At 37.6% G+C, this 17,886-nt stretch overlaps 1 long non-coding RNA gene across 1 annotated transcript in view; it reads left to right on the top strand.

Annotated features, from left to right (window-relative positions):
• LOC123465998 overlaps positions 1-11,289 on the top strand; it is a 31,891-nt gene extending 20,602 nt beyond the window's left edge. The window contains exon 4 of the long non-coding RNA XR_006641284.1: positions 11,168-11,289. This is a non-coding gene — a long non-coding RNA (uncharacterized LOC123465998). The remainder of the gene's footprint in view (positions 1-11,167) is intronic.
• The last annotated feature ends 6,597 nt before the right edge of the window (positions 11,290-17,886 follow it).

Below are 17,886 nucleotides of genomic sequence, written 5' to 3'. Positions count from 1 at the left end.
CTTCTAAAGCTAAGCGTAAGTTTAAAAAAAAAAAACCCTATAACTTGTTTTTTCTTTTGTCTTTTTCTGTTCTCTCTGTGCCCTGGACCATAGATAGTTCACTGACATTGGTAACTACAGTGGCAGCAGAGAGAGAAACAATGCATTACCTTTAGGGTAACAATAATTCAGATGTTAGAGATTAATAATTAATCTTTAATAAATAATTAGAAAATTTTCACCAGAAGCCATGGAAGAAGGAACTTGAGCAACATTTAAAGTATTGAGAAAAAAGAACTGTCAAATGCTAAATTATATAGCCAGTGAAAATATCTTTCTGAAATGATGATGAAATAAAGATATTTTCAGATGAAGAAAAACCAAGAAAATTCATCACCAACAAATAAGCTCTAAAATTGTTGCTAAAATTTCTTCAGGCATAAAGGAAATGATACTAGAAGGAAACCTAGAACACTGAAATATCAGGAAGAAAGGATGAACAACAGAAATGATATATATATTTAAGTCAATATTTGCAATTGTTTGGCAATTGCCTTATATATATACACACACATATATTGTATACATACATGCACATACTTGCTAAACATGCTCTAAGAACTCTAGAGGATAGTTTATAGTATATGTGTATAGTTTACCTATATGTGTGTGTGTGTGTGTGTGTGTGTGTATATATATATATATATATATGTATATAATTTTACTTGAAGTAGAAAGATGTTGATTTTAAGTAGCCTGTGAAAAGTATGCATTTTAAATCCTAGGGTTTTTTTTTTTCTTTGCAAAATAAATTTTTCAAAGATATATATTTAAAATTACAATTGATACATTAAGCTGGAACATAATATTCAAATAACCCAACATAAAAGAGAAAAAGGGAAATAAAAAGCAGGAAAGAAAACAACAAAAAAGAGTAATCCAAATCAGTCAATAACTACATTTCTGGAAGTTTATTTTAAGGCACCTATTAAAAAATATAGCTTGTCAAAAGGTATTAAGAAAACAACACAACTATATATTGTCCAGAAGAAACTCACTTCAAAATTAATGATATATATATATTGGTTAAGGTCAAAAGGATAGAAAAAGTAATGCTCTGCAAAAGCTAATCAAAGAAGGTTTGAGTGGCTACGTTACTCTCTGAAGTAGATCTCAAAGCAAATTACCAGGGATGAAAGAAGATATTATATATCGATAAAAGTATCAGTTCACCAAGGGGAAATAACAATCTTAAATGTTTGTATACTTAAAAATAGAACCTTAAAGTACACAAACCAAAAACTCAAAGAAATGAAAGTACCCTGGAAGCTCATCCATCCTTAATTGCATCTGCCACCCCTGTCTCTTGCAGTCACATCGTTTGTTTTTGTTTTTATTTTTTTAATTTCACTTTTGCTTTCCCATTGTCACCACATATGCTGTCTTAGCCTCACTTCAATTAAAACAATATTTTCTTGACCTTACATCGCTATAGAAACTATCATGTTTTTTTTTTTCCTGTTACAGTAAAAACTTAGGAGTTGTCTGTGTTCTCCCTGTCTTCACCTGCACTCCTCTGACTGCATATTGTACACATTTTATATGCCCAGAATTCCATAAAAATTGAAGTTCTCAAGGTCATGAATGCCTCGACATTGCCTAATCTGATAATCATTCTTCCTTTCTCACCTTCCTGAGCTTTTGGCAGCATTTGACAGTGCTGATCATTCCCTCTGTGGAGTATTTTCGAACTCCATCCTTTGACCTCACTGGCTGTTTCTTTCTCCCCGTTTTTGGATCCACTTCAGGTAACTGACCTACGAAAAGGAAAGACTCTACCCACCTCCCTAGTAGCAGCTTTTTCTAAAATTGATCAATTTGCTGTATCCTAGTTGCTCAAGCCAAAACGAACAAACAGAAAAGCACAATTTTGTCCTGAATGTCTGTTCATCTTTCACATGAAATTCATTAGCAGATCTAGTTTGAAATTTTTGCATTGGCCTCCAAGAAATCGCCCTCTTTTTTTTTTTTTCCTTGTTTCCATATGCACCCACTGTATTTTCCACACTACTCTGAGAGTGATCTTTCTGAATGTGAAGTTAGATCATGTCTTATCTCTGGTGTTCCACTCTCACAAGGAAAGCCAAAGAATTTTTATGTCCAACAGGGCTCTACATAGTCTTCCCCTCCTGATAAGCCATCCTCAATTCCTTCTCCTAGCTCATTCACTCAGCACCATCCAGGCACTTTGATCTCATTCTTTTTTCAGTGCACGGAAAATGTTCTGTAGGTCATCTGTAACTGCTCCTCTACAATCTTACTGAGCTGTTCCTCTGTTATATCTATGGCTTTTACTAGCAATTCTATTATAAATATCGTATCTCCCATCACTTTATGACCCTTAACCTGTTTTTTCCCCTCATTCTTAGTTCTTTCTACCACTTGCCATAATGTGTATTTATTTGTATCTGTTGTATTTCCTGTTTTCCACTTAAAACTGAGTGATACAAAAACAGGCCTTTTCCCTTTTAAAATTTTTAATTGATCTATAATTGATATCATATTTATTTCAGGTATAACATGATTCATTATTTGTACATGTTATGAAATAATCACCACAGTGTCTAGCTACATTCTTTACTATACCTAGTTAATTTTTTTTTTTATTGTCATAATAAGAACATTTAAGATCTGCACTGGAAGCAAGGTTCAAATACACAGCACACTATTGTTAGCTATAATCCTCATGCTGTATTTTACATCCTATAATGTATTTATTTTATAACTAGCAGTTTGTACCTTTTGACCACCTCACATTTTTTATTGGCAGTGTTTCTATCAGTGAAAGTAAAGACTGACACGTAATAGCTGCTCAGTAAACATTTGACAGATGACTAGTGGAATGTAAAGGTGACCGTTGTGCCTGAGAGACAGTGATTATCAGGAGGAAGACTGGATAATGTATAAAAGGAAAGCAAGGACACTGAGGAGCCACTCTGTGGCTTGAAAAAGAAAAGTGATAGTACCTGCATTGGAATGGTGAGTGATCACTGTGTCTGCTGTGGCAAGAATGGATTTTAGGGAAACAGGACTCAGGAAGTTAGGTGCCTAGTGAACAGTCTCAGAGAGAATTGTGGCCTAGACATGTACAGTAGGGTATTCCAGCATTAGCCACAGAGTGGGTGGTGGGGATGTGACCACTGAAAATGGGTTGTTTTCAAGCATCCAGAAGGCCGTTTAACATGGGCATCTAAAGATGGTGCTGACAGTATGTAAGTGGGAGGCCACACCACAGTAGGTGAAAAGAGGGACTGGATGAGATTATTTAGATAAGAATAGATGAATGCACAATGTAGTCCAACAAATACATTTAGGTATTTGAACAGGGCCCAGAGAACAACAACAAAGAATGGAAAAGAGAAGCCAATATCATGAGGTTAAGCCCATAGTATAATGGTATAAACTAGGAGAGAGTGGTAAGCCTAAAGAAGCCAATAGTATAAAATGTTTCAAAATGAAAATGATAGTTAATGATACCAAGTGTTCCAGACAGAGAGCATGTAGGTTGAAAATATATAGGCCTAATAACCTATAAGCAATGTGAAATTCCATAAGGTTCATAGAATTCATTCATTCAACAGCAACATACATGTAGCAGAACAGTGTTTTTGTAATGGCACTAAATTTTATCAAAGAAGACAGAATTACAGTGTTAATATTCTAGTGGTTGACACAGGTGTTAAGTAATTGATAGCAAATAAATCACTTTAAAATTTTATTTTTTAAACATGCCATTATATAATCATTTTCCCTGGTAATTTTCATTCATGGAGTTGATTGTACAGGTATATTTGTATGTACAAAAAGTAATATATGTAGGGCTATTTATTGCACTATTGCTGATTGTACTGCTACTTCTCATAGCAAAATAATGTTGAACTAAGGTACTTATTCATTTATTGATAGATAAATAAGAAATTATATAGCACTAAGGCTTCTGTGTAGCTGAACTGTGAATGAAGAATGGGTTTATGCACTGATATGAATTGACCACTGAGATACAGACATAAATATATGACATATATAAACAGAAGAAATTGCTGAATATTGTTAATACTATAATGTTATTAGTGTAAAAAATCAGAAAAACTAATACTGTGTTATCTTGAATATGCATGCAGTATTTTCAGAATTTTCTTCAAGATGCTGTTTTTTAATCCTCATTTAGGTACAAAACTACTTATTTGAGGTACAGCGATGGGAACTAGATTTGTACAGTGTACTGTTTTGTGAATTTTAGGTTTCAAAACAAATGTTATGCTATACAAAATAAACATTTAAAAAGATTTCTGAAAAGGGGTTTGCTCCTATTTAAAAAGTGATTAGTGTTCATTTCTTTTTGTTGTTGATTTTATTTTTATTTGCTTTATCAGTGATCTAAAACATATACATGGAAGGACACCCCAGTGGGAAATGGAACAGGATGCTTTGTCATGAATCTTTCTAATTACATCCTATTCTGCTGCCTCATATCCCAGATGATTTATAGTTAATCTCTGGTCAGTGATGTTGATGCAGGAGAAAAAACAGTTGCAATAGTTAGGCTCAGAAACATCTTTGAAATAAAATACACAAATCACTTCCTGAAGAAAAGTCACCATCAGTAATTGTTACATCATTTCAGTTAAGTCTCTCAGTCCTGTCTGACTCTTTGCAACCACATGGACTGCAGAACGACAGACCTCCCTGTCCATCACCAACTCCTGGAGTTTACCCAAACTCATGTCAGTTGAGTCAGTGATGCCATCCAACTATCTCATCCTCTGTTGTACCCTTCTCCTCCTGCCTTCAATCTTTCCTAGCACCAGGGTCTTTTCAAATGAGTCAGCTCTTCACATTAGGTGGCCAAACTACTGGAGTTTCAGCATCAGTCCTTGCAATGCATATTCAGGACTGATCTCCTTTAGGATGGACTGGTTGGATCTCCTTGCAGTTCAAAGGACTTTCAAGAGTCTTTTCCAACACCACAGTTCAAAAGCATGAATTCTTCGGCGCTCAGCTTTCTTCAGAGTCCAACACTCACATCCGTACATGACTACTAGAAAAACCATAGCCTTGACTAGACAGACCATTGTTGGCAAAGGAATATCTCTGATTTTTAATATGCTGTCTAAGTTGGTCATAACTTTCCTTCCAAGGAGTAAGCATCTTTAATTTCCTGGTGGCAGTCTCAATCTGCAGTGATTTTGGAGCACCAAAAAATAAAGCCTGCCACTGTTTCCTCATCTATTTGCCATGAAGTGATGGGAACAGTTGCCATGATCTTCATTTTCTGAATATTGAGCTTTAAGTCAACATTTTGACTCTCCTCTTTCACTTTCATCAAGAGGCTCTTTAGTTCTTCTTCCCTTTCTGTCATAAGGATTGTGTCATCTGCATATCTGAGGTTATTGATATTTTTCCTGGCAATACTGATTCCACCTTGTACTTCATCCAGCCCAGTGTGTTCTCATGGTGTACTCTGCATATAAGATAAATAAGCAGGGTGACAACATACAGCCTTGATGTACTCATTTTCCTAGTTGGAACCAATCTGCTGTTCCATGTCCGATTCTAAGTGTTGCTTCCTGACCTGCATACAGATTTCTCAAGAGGCAGGTCAGGTGGCCTGGTATTCCCATCTCTTTCAGAATTTTTCACAGTAGATCTACACAGTCAAAGGATTTGGCATAGTCAATAAAGCAGAAATAGATGTCTTTTGGAACTCTTTTTTTCCATCATCCAGCAGATGTTGGCAATTTGATCTCTGGTTCCTCTGGCTTTTCAAAACCAGCTCGAACATCTGGAAGTTCAGGTTCATGTATTGTTGAGGCCTGCTTGGAGAATTTTGAGCATTACTTTACTAGCGTGTGAGATGAGTGCAATTGTGTGATAGTTTGAACATTCTTTGGCATTGCCTTTCTTTGGGATTGGAATGAAAACTGACCTTTTCCAGTCCTGTGGCCACTGCTGAGTTTTCCAAATTTGCTGGTATATTGAGTGCAGCACTTTGACAGCATCATGTTTCAGGATTTGAAATAGCTCAACTGGAATTCCATCACATCCATTAGTTTTGTTCATAGTGATGCTTCCTAAGGCCCACTTGACTTCACATTCCAGGACGTCTGGCTCTAGGTGAGTGATCACACCATCATGATTATCTGGGTCATGAATACCTTTTTTATACAGTTCTTCTGTGTATTCTTGCCACCTCTTCTTATATCTTCTGATTCTGTTAGATCCATACCATTTCTGTCCTTTATCGAGCCTATCTTTGCATGAAATATTCCCTTGGTATTTCTAATTTTCTTGAAAAGATCTCTAATCTTTCCTGTTATATTGTTTTCCTCTATTTCTTTGCACCAGTCAATGAGGAAGGCTTTCTTAACTCTCCTTGCTATTCTTTGGAACTCTGCATTCAAATGAGTATATCTTTCCTTTTCTCCTTTTCTTTTTGCTTCTCTTCTATTCACAGCTATTTGTAAGGCCTCCTTAGTCATTTTGCATTTTTGCATTTCTTTTTGTTGGGGATGGTCTTGATGCCTGTCTCCTATACAGTGTCACGAACCTACATCCATAGTTCATCAGGCACTCTGTCTATCAGATCTAGTCCCTTAAATCTATTTCTCACTTCCACTGTATGATCATAAGAGATTTGATTTAGGTCATACCTGAATGGTCTAGTGGTTTTCCCTACTTTCTTCAATTTAAGTCTGGATTTGGCAATAAGGAGTCCATGATATGAGCCATAGTCAGCTCCCGGTCTTGTTTCTGCTGACTGTATAGAGCTTCTCCATTTTTGGCTGCAAAGAATATAATCAATCTGATTTCGGTGTTGACCATCTGGTGATGTCCATGTGTGGAGTCTTGTGTTGTTGGAAGAGGTTGTTTGCTATGACCAGTGCGTTCCTTTGGCAAGCCTTTGCCCCGCTTCTTTCTGTATTCCAAGTCCACATTTGCCTGTTACTCCAGGTGTTATTTGACTTCCTACTTTTGCATTCCAGCCTCTGTAATGAAAAGGACATCATTTTTGGTGTTAGTTCTAAAAGGTCTTGCACGTCTTCATAGAACCGTTCAACTTCAGCTTCTTCAGCATTACTGGTCGGAGCATAGACTTGGATTACCGTGATATTGAATGGTTTGCCTTGGAAACGAACAGAGATCATTCTATGGTTTTTGAGATTGCATCCAAGTGCTGCATTTTGGATTCTTTTGTTGACTCTGATGGCTACTCCATTTCTTCTAAGGGATTCTTGCCATAGTAGTAGATATCAGGGTCCTCTGAGTTAAATTCACCAATTCTAGTCCATTTTAGTTTGCTGATTCTTACAATGTCAATGTTCACTCTTTCCATCTCCTGTTGACCACTTCCACATTACTCTGATTCATGGACCTAACATTCCAGGTTCCTACGTGATATTGCTCTTTATAGCATCAGACCTTGCTTTCATCACTAGTCACATCCACCACTCGGTATTGTTTTTGCTTAGGCCCTGTCTCTTCATTCTTTCTTGAGTTATTTCTCCACTGATCTCCAGTAGCATATTGGGCACCTACTGACCTGGGGAGTTCATCTTTCAGTGTCCTAACTTTTTGCCTTTTCATACTGTTCATGGGGTTCTCAAGGAAAGAATACTGAAGTGCTTTGACATTTCCTTCTCCAGTGGACCACATTTTGTCAGAACTCTCCACTATGACCCGTCCTACATGGCATGGCTCCAGTTTCATTGAGTTAAACAAGGCTGTGGTCTATTTGATTAGATTGGTTAGTTTTCTGTGACTGTGGTTTTCAGTCTGTCTGCCCTCTGAGGGAAAAGGATAAGAGTCTTATGGAAGCTTCCTGGTAGGAGAGACTGTCTGAAGGGGAAACTGGGTCTTATTCTGATGGGCAGGGACATGCTCAGTAAATCTTCAATCCAATTTTCTGTTAATGGGTGGGGCTGTGTTCCCTTCCTGCTATTTACCTGGGGCCAAACTATGGTGGAGGTAATGAAGATAATAGTGACCGCGTTCAAAATTTTACGTAAATTGTGTATATATCCTGGAGGTCATTTCTTTTGTATTGAATTCTCTCCATGGTCAATGTAAGTATTAGATTTTGTTTCTCTTGTAAATAATGAAATACCTAATGCCATTCAGTTTTTATTTAAAGATACCTAAATTTAAAAGTATTTAGTGTAGCACAAAGCTACTAGTGATACATTTAGCAAAATTTAAGGTCATTGGCAGAATTCAGAAAAACATATTTAAAGCACATAATTTTCTATGTATCAGATTTCTCTCTGATGTGCTGGTGTTGTTGTTGTTCAGTTGTTCAGTCTTTTCCGACTATTTGCAACCCCATTAACAGCAGCATGCCAGGCTTCCTTCACTATCTCCCAGATTGCTCAAACTCATGGCTATTGACTTGGTGATGCCATCCAACCACCTCATACTCTGTTGCCCACTTTTTCTCTTGCCCTCAATCTTTCCCAGCATCAGGGTCTTTTCCAGTGAGTCAGGACTTCACATCAGGTGGCGAAAATATTGGAGCTGAGCTTCAGCATCAGTCCTTTCAATGAATATTTAGGATTGATTTCCTTCAGGATTTACTAGTCTGATCTCCTTACAGTCCAAGGGACTCTCAAGAGTCTTCTCTAACACTGTAGTTCAAAAGCATCAATTCTTCCACATCAGCCATCTTCATGGCCCAACACTCACATCCATACATGACTGCTGGAAAAACCATAGCTTTGACTATGCAGACCTTTGTTGACCAAGTAATGTCTCTGCTTTTTAATACACTGTCTAGGTTTGTCATAGCTTTTCTTCCTAGGAGCAAGCATCTTTTAATCTCATGGCTACAGTCATCATCTGCAGTGATTTTGGAGCCCAAGAAAATAGTCTGTTGCTAGTTTCCATTTTTTTCCCATTTATTTGCCATGAAGTGATGGGACTGGGTGCCTTAGTCTTAGATTTTTTAATAATGAGTTTTAAGCAAGCTTTTTCACTCTGCTCTTTAACCTTCATCAAGAGGCTCTTTTAGTTCCTCTTTACTTTCTGCCATTAGAGTGTTGTCATCTGCATATCTGATGATTCCAACCTGTGCTTCATATAACCTGGCATTTTGAATGATGTATTCTGCATTTCATTTAAATAAGAGGATGACAGTTTATAGCCTGGACACACTCCTTTCCCAGTTTAGAACCAGTCTGTTGTGTTGTTCCATGTCTGGTTCCATCTGTTGTTCCATGTTGCTTCTTGACCTGCATACAGATTTCTCAGAAGGCAGGTAAGTTGGTCTTTTAGCCCCATCTCTTGAAGAATTTTCCATAGTTTGTTGTTATCCATGCAGTCAAAGGCTTTAGTGTAGTTGATGATTCAGAAGTAGATGTTTCTCTGGAACTCTCTTGCTTTTTATAGGAGCCAACATATGTTGGCAGTTTGATCTCTGGTTCTTGTGCCTTTCTAAATATAGCTTGTATATCTGGAAGTTCTTGGTTCACATGCTGTTGAAGCCTAGATTGAAGGATTTTGAGCTACCATGTGAAGTGAGCACAACTGTACATTAGTTTGAACATTCTTTGGCATTTCCTTTCTTTGGGATTGGAATGAAAACTGACATTTTCCAGTCCTGTGGCCACTGCTGAGTTTTCCAAGTTTGCTGGTATATTGAGTGAAGCACTTTGACAGCACCATCCTTTAGGATATGAAATAGCTCAACTGGAATTCCATCACCTCCACTAGCCTTGTTTATAATAATGCTTCATAAGGTCCACTTGATTTCACACTCCAGGATATCTGGCTCTAGGTGAGTGATCATACCATCATGATTATCAGGGTCACTAAGACCTATTTTGTACAGTTTCCCTGTGTATTCTTGTCAGATCTTCTTAATATCTTCTGTTTACATTAGGTCGATATTGTTTCTATCTTTTTTGTGCCCTTCTTTGCATGAAATGTTCCCTTGGTGTCTGTCATTTTCTTGGAGGTCTCTAGTCTTTCTCATTCTATTGTTTTCCTCTATTTCTTTGCATTGTTCACCGTGATATATGGGAATTAACAGTTGGTCAACTCTTCACAGAGTGGTTGCAAGAAAACATAAGTTTTGGTTTTGAGCTGCTAGGTGCAGAGGTGATCAATTAGGAGAAGGAACCAAAGTGAAAATAAGAACCAAGACTTTATTCATTTACTACAAACTTGTAGTAAAGTCGCTCAGTCGTGTCCGACTCTTTGTGATCCCATGGACTGTAGCCCACCAGGTTCCTCCATCCATGGGATTTTCTAGGTGAGAGTACTGGAGTGGGTTGTCATTTCCTTCTCCAGGGGGCCTTCCCCACCCAGGAATCGAACCTGGGTCTCCTGCATTGCAGACAGACTCTTTACCGTCTGAGCCACCAGGGAAGTCACAGACTTGTAGGCAGGAAGGCAAAACAGGAGGCAGGAATGTTGCATTTTCCCCTGTATTGGTATCAGGAAGTGTCAGTCTGATGACACAGCACAAGCGGTGTAATCCTCTCACTGCCAAGGAGCCTTGAATGAAAGTTTTCTGATGTTTTAGGGACCCAGGGAGCTTGGTGGTTGGAGTGAGGGACGGGCTAGGAGTAGAAAAGTACTGAGTGGAGAATTATCTTAGTCAAGCTCTGTGCCCCCAAAACGAGTTGTCAGAAGGAGCTCCTGAAAAGTGCTCCAGCCTAAACTTGCATCCCCTTTACTGAGAGGCCTCTGACTGAAGGCACTTGGGCCGGGAATAGAAGCAGGCCTGGAGCATGGCTGGTGGGGAGGGAGGAACTCAGAAGGGACCAGTAGGCCTGTGTTTACATCTCTCTCCGGAAAACGGTAATGCACTGGCTGTGCACTCACTGTGGCACGCAGAGGGCTACTGTCTCCTGTGAGACTTGACAGGTAAAGCCGTGTGCTCACCTGTGGTCAGGATCAAAAGATCACACACAAAACTTGGGCCTGGCGCCAGACTTTTTAATAAGCTATGTGAACGTGTTTCTAAAGCTGTAAAGTATTATTTATATTTAAGATATACATATTATTAATGCAATTAAAAGTATGAGTGTACAAGCAGTATTTCCTTATATAGAGAAAATAATTCCATAGAACGTTTAAATTTAAGACAAATGTCACGTTACTCTCCCCTTGCTCTAACCTCCTGTTGTAGGTGACTACTGGGAAGAAATTGTTAATGCTACTGCTAAGCTGCTTCAGTCGTGTCTGACTCTGTGTGACCCCATAGATGGCAGCCCACCAGGCTCCCCTGTCCCTGGGATTCTTCAGGCAAGAACACTGGATTGGGTTGCCATTTCCTTCTCCAATGCATGAAAATGAAAAATGAAAGTGAAGTCGCTCAGTTGTGTCTGACCCTCAGCAACCCCATGGACTGCAGCCTTCCAGGCTCCTCCATCCATGGGACTTTCCAGGCAAGAGTACTGGAATGGGGTGCCATTGCCTTCTCTGTAATTGTTAATATGATAACTTAAAATATTTTGAGAAAGAATAATTATACTGATTAAAATGCAAAGAAAACTTTTCCTTGTTGAGGACAATGGATATTGGATTGTGAAAATATGATTTAAGATCCAAGTATACTGAAAAATTTGAAGTGACTCCATGAGCAGGTTGTACATAATGATATTGTATGAATATATTAACATTTTAGATACTTCTGATAGAATTTGGTTTGGATTGATTTTATCTTTACTGTATTATGGATGTCTGAGTCTAGTTGGAAATAGTTTTTGGCTTCCTTATACTGCAACAGATGCATTATTTGCATAAGTAAGATGTTATACGTGGGCTTGTTTTTTTGGCTGCCTCTAGATTTATGACACCAAATTATGTTTTATGCATACAGAAGAAAATCTGATAAGGTAATGGATGTCAGTGGAAAGAAGAGTTAATTTAGTTCCTCTTACAAATAATAAGGACTTCCATGGTGACCCAGATGGTAAAGCGTCTGCCTGCAATTTGGGAGACCTGGGTTCCATCCCTGCATCAGGAAGATCCCCTGGAGAAGGAAATGGCAACCCATTCCAGTACTCTTGCCTGAAAATCACATGGATGGAGGAGCCTGGTAGGCTACAGTCCATGAGATCGCAAACAGTTGGACGCAACTGAGCAACTGTACTTAACAAATAGTAAATGTTTTTACAGTCACTCTGATATAATTTTGGGTATGTGAATTAATTGCTTCATTCATGGATGTATATATCTTACATAGAAGGTTTTTAAAGTTAAAAAATGGCTATAATCTTTAGAAATCATCTGTAACTTTATTTCTAATTGTATTGTTTGAATACTATGTTTGAACTTTTTAGTAACTATGTATTATTTTTCACTAAGATTTCAGATTTTATCTGCCAACTCTACAATTATATATCAGTTTAAATAATTTAAGCATAATGACATTTAAATCATTTTAGAATGTGTAATAATCATATATTTAGATATGAAAATGCTTTAGGGGAAAAAAGTTAAAAAATAACTTCTTGTTTAACATATGATAGGGATCCATTTTTCTTATGACTGCATCTTATTTAATTCTGATACATCAGTTAGAAACATGTAACATTGTGAAATAAGCATTAGCTTATTTAGCTCAAGTATGCTTAGGCTTAAATCTGCTCTCTATTATATAGCTAAACAGAGACAAATTAATGAGCTCAGTTTCCTCAGTGGCATTTATATGGGTAATAAAACTATCACACACTAATGTTGAAACATATTAAATTATATATTCATGTAGGTATTCATAGGTATTTATGTGCAATTCTATATACACACACATGCAAAACATTTTTAATATTGTATGTGACTATCTAGGTTGTTCTTAACTTTCCTTCCAAGGAGTAAGCGTCTTTTAATTTCATGGCTGCAGTCATCATCTGCAGTGATTTTGGAGCCCCCCAAAATAAAGTCTGACACTGTTTCCACTGTTTCCCCATCTATTTTCATGAAGTGATGGGACCGGATGCCATGATCTTCGTTTTCTGAATGTTGAGCTTTAAGGCAACTTTTTCACATTCCACTTTCACTTTCATCAAGAGGTTTTTTTAGTTCCTCTTCACTTTCTGCCATAAGGGTGGTGTCATCTGCATATCTGAGGTTATTGATATTTCTCCCAGCAGTCTTGATTCCAGCTTGTGTTTCTCCCAGTGCAGCATTTCTCATGATGTACTCTGCATAGAAGTTAAATAAGCAGGGTGACAATAAACAGCCTTGACGTACTCCTTTTCCTATTTGGAACCAGTCTGTTATTCCATGTCCAGTTCTAACTGTTGCTTCCTGACCTGCATACAGATTTCTCAAGAGGCAGGTCAGGTGATCTGGTATGCCCATCTCTTTCAAAATTTTCCGCAGTTTCTTGTGATCCACACAGTCAAAGGCTTTGGCATAGTCAATAAAGCAGAAATAGATGCTTTTCTGAAACTCTCTTGCTTTTTTCATGATCCAGCAGATGTTGGCAATTTGATCTTTGGTTCCTCTGCCTTTTCTAAAACCAGCTTGAACATCAGGAAGTTCATGGTTCATGTATTGCTGAAGCCTGGCTTGTAGAATTTTGAGCATTACTTTACTAGCATGTGAGATGAGTACAATTGTGTGGTAGTTTGAACATTCTTTGGCATTGCCTTTCTTTGGGATTGGAATGAAAACTGACCTTTTCCAGTCCTGTGGCCACTGCTGAGTATTCCAAATTTGCTGACATATTCAGAGCAGCACTTTCACAGCATCATCTTTTAGGATTTGAAATAGCTCAACTGGAATTCCATCACCTCCACTAGCTTTGTTCATAGTGATGCTTTCTAAGGCTGACTTGACTTCACATTCCAGAATGTATGGCTCTACGTGAGTGATCACACCATCGTGATTATCTGGGTCGTGAAGATCTTTTTTGTACAGTTCTTCTGTGTATTCTTGCCACCTCTTCTTAATATCTTCTGCTTCTGTTAGGTCCATACCATTTCTGTCCTTTATCGAGCCCGTCTTTGCATGAAATGTTCCCTTGGTATCTCTAATTTTCTTGAAGAGATCTCTAGTCTTTCCCATTCTGTTGTTTTCCTCTATTTCTTTGCATTGATTGTTGAGGAAGGCTTTCTTATCTCTTCTTGCTATTCTTTGGAACTCTGCATTCAGATGCTTATATCTTTCCTTTTCTCCTTTGCTTGTCGCTTCTCTTCTTTTCACAGCTATTTGTAAGGCCTCCCCAGACAGCCATTTTGCTTTTTTGCATTTCTTTTCCATGGGGATGGTCTTGATCGCTGTCTCTTGTACAATTTCACGAACCATGGTGACTGCAGCCATGAAATTAAAAGACACTTACTCCTTGGAAGGAAAGTTATGACCAACCTAGATAGCATATTCAAAAGCAGAGATATTATTTTGCCAACAAAGGTCCGTCTAGTCAAGGCTATGGTTTTTCCTGTAGTCGTGTATGGATGTGAGAGTTGGACTGTGAAGAAGGCTGAGCACCAAAGAATTGATACTTTTGAACTGTGGCGTTGGAGAAGACTCTTGAGAGTCCCTTGGACTGCAAAGAGATCCAACCAGTCCATTCTGAAGGAGATCAGCCCTGGGAATTCTTTGGAAGGAATGATGCTAAAGCTGAAACTCCAGTACTTTGGCCTCCTCATGTGAAGAGTTGACTTATTGGAAAAGACTCTGATGCTGGGAGGGATTGGGGGCAGGAGGAGAAGGGGACGACAGAAGATGCGATGGCTGGATGGCATCAATGACTCGATGGACGTGAGTCTGGGTGAACTCCGGTAGTTGGTGATGGACAGGGAGGCCTGGCGTGCTGCGATTCATGGGGTCGCAAAGAGTCGGACACGACTGAGCGACTGAACTGAACTCATAGACATATATTTGTGTATTCTTATATTTATATTCAATAGCTGGGATATATAAATTATCTACCCTTCATATAGTTTATAATCTGATGATGCAGATAGAGAAAAATAAATATATAGAAATATAGGGTACCGTGGAGCACAGAGTAGAGGCAGTCTGAGCTGAGTGAAGGATATATTTGGGGAAAAAAACCAGATTGAATACGGTTAGGCTTTCTAGAAACAAGTGATAAATTAAGAATAGAATGAAAAATAAAATTTAAGGAAAAAAGGAAAAGGGTCATTCATGTAGGAAGCATAAAGAGAGACACAGAAGAATAAAATAAAGTTGTTTAATTAGAAAGCACTTTTTATTGTTGATGATGTTTAAGCAAGAAGGGAATAGGTAAATGAGTGGCAGATTTTGTGTGTTATGGAAGAAACTTTGGACTTTATTTGGTGACACTGTATTAATCTAATAATTAAATTCCTTAAAAGATCCATCTGACAGACTGGTGGATAATGGATTGATTGGATTAAGTTTGAAATAGGAAGAAAAGTTAGGTGATTATTGGCTTTTTTTTTTTTTTTTTTTTACCATGAACAAGGTGGAATTCTGAACAAAGTATAAAATATAGATAGAAAAAAATAGAAAGCATCAGTAAGTCAGTTCAGTCACTCAGTCATGTCTGACTCTTTGCGACCCCATGGACTGCAGAATACCAGGCCTCCCTGTCCATCACCAAATCCCAGAGCTTGCTCAAACTCATGTCCATTGAGTTGGTGATGCTATCAAACCATCTCATTCTCTGTCAACCCCTTCTCCATCTGCCTTCAGTCTTTCCCAGCATCAGGGTCTTTTCTAATGAATCAGTTCTTTGCATCAGGTGCCCAAAGTATTGGAGTTTCAGCTTTAGCATCAGTCCTTCCAATGAATATTCAGGACTGACTTCCTTTAGGAGGGACTGGTTGGATCTCCTTGCAGTCCAAGGGACTCTCAAGAGTCTTCTCCAACACCATGGTTCAAAAGCATCAATTCTTTGGCACTCAACTTTCTTTATAGTCCAACTCTCACATCCACATGTGACTATTGAAAAAAAACCATAGTTTGGACTAGCTGGATATTTGTTGGCAAAGTAATGTCTCTGCTTTTTAATATGCTGTCTATGTTTGTTATAGCTTTTCTTCCAAGGAGCAAGCATATTTTAATTTCATGGCTGCAGTCACCATCTGCAGTGATTTTGAAGCCCAAGTAAATAAAATCTGCCACTATTTCCATTGTTTCCCCATCTGTTTGCCATGATGTGATGGGACCAGATGCCATGATCTTAGTTTTCTGAATGTTGAGTTTTAAGCCAGCTTTTTCACTCTCCTCTTTCACTTTCATCAAAAGATTCTTTAGTTCTTCGCTTTCTGCCATAAGGCTGGCGTCATCTGCATATCTGAGGTCATTGATATTTCTCCTGGCAATCTTGATTCCAGCTTGTGCTTCATCCAGCCTGGTATTTTGCATGATCTACTTTGCATATAAGTTAAATAACCAGGGTGACAAAATACAACCTTGATGTACTCCTTTCCCGATTTGGAACCTGTCTGTTGTTCCATATCAGTTTCTAACTATTGCTTCTTGAACGGCATACAGATTTCTCAGAAGGCAGGTCAGGTGGTCTGGTATTCCCATCTCTTGAAGAATTTTCCACAGTTTGTTGTGATCTACACAGTCAGTAAATTCTTAAACTATTATAAAATGCATATTTTAATATATTTTAAAATCTCACATTCTTTTAATTTTGTTAGACATTTCAAAGTAGATATGACCAAATAAACTGAAGGAATGCTAATTTTAGAAGTTTATCATGCAGATTGATAGCTAGATGGATCTGGGTGCACATGCGCATGTGCAGTATTCATTTGTATATGTCTGTACCAATTTCAATCTGGAGTGGACTGAACATGCATGCTAGAACACAAGCTCACTTTCTCAGTTGAGCCTGCAGTACAGAAAAATAGTGGAAATAGGGAAATTTACATCAGATTTATTCAGTCATTTCAGGTTAAAGACACATTTTATTCAAAGTTATTGTTGGAGCATAAATATAGCTTCAAATTTTATGTTTTGAAAAGTTCCAAGGCACTTTTAATTCCAAGTTGCATAAGCTGCTTTCAGGAAAAAATAGAACTTAGTTACATAAGACAGAAAGCACATTAAGGTTTTGATCTTGGTGTAGGGAGCAAAGGTTTAGCTCTAGGTAAAAAACACTCAGTTAACGGTAGCTTCAGAGATATTTAAAAAATAAGTACAGTTTATGAGCCATCACTGTCCCCAAAGTAACCATGTTTCCCTGACTCCTGTGATCGTTTAAAAATATTTGTCATTCTGTGATGTCTCTATATATTTAATGCTGTGTGATTCTAAGGGGTAAAAACTTTCTTTATTAAAATATTTTGTGGAGAAAAAAGTCTTTGTTGTTTGATTAAATGGCAGAAAAATGCAGCAGAGATGTTTGTGATTTATGGTAGAGTACTAAGCCAGATTTACATTTTTATTCATCCAAAAACTTATTAAAACATTTCAAAGACACACAAAAAATACTAAGAGAATACCATGGAGGTCTAGTAGTTAGGACTCAGTGTTTCCACTGCAGGGGACACAGTTTGATCCCTGGTCAGGAAACTAAGATCCCATATGCCTTACTGTGGGGCCAAAAAGAAAAAAGGTAATAAAAAATTAAAAAATAAGAGTGAATAAAGAACATTAAAAAATATATTTAAAAAGGTATCCATAAATTCATTCCTTAGATACAGCCAGTTTCAAACTATGTCATATTTGTTTTATATGTTTTAATTATTAAAGGCAAAAATAGAGAACTAGATGAAGGAGATTAAGAGGTACAAACTTCCAGTTATAAGATATGTGTCCTGGATATTAAGTGTACAATATGTAATACAAATGTACAGTGTGGAATATAATCAACAGTACTGTAATAACTTTGTATAATAAAAGATGGTAACTAGACTTACCTTGTTGATCATTTGATAATATACAGAAATATAT

Source organism: Bubalus bubalis, chromosome 7 (genome assembly GCF_019923935.1).
Source record: "Bubalus bubalis isolate 160015118507 breed Murrah chromosome 7, NDDB_SH_1, whole genome shotgun sequence".
NCBI classification, from domain to species: Eukaryota; Metazoa; Chordata; class Mammalia; order Artiodactyla; family Bovidae; genus Bubalus; species Bubalus bubalis.
Note: the sequence above shows the minus strand (reverse complement) of the source record. Positions and strands in the feature narration are given on the sequence as shown.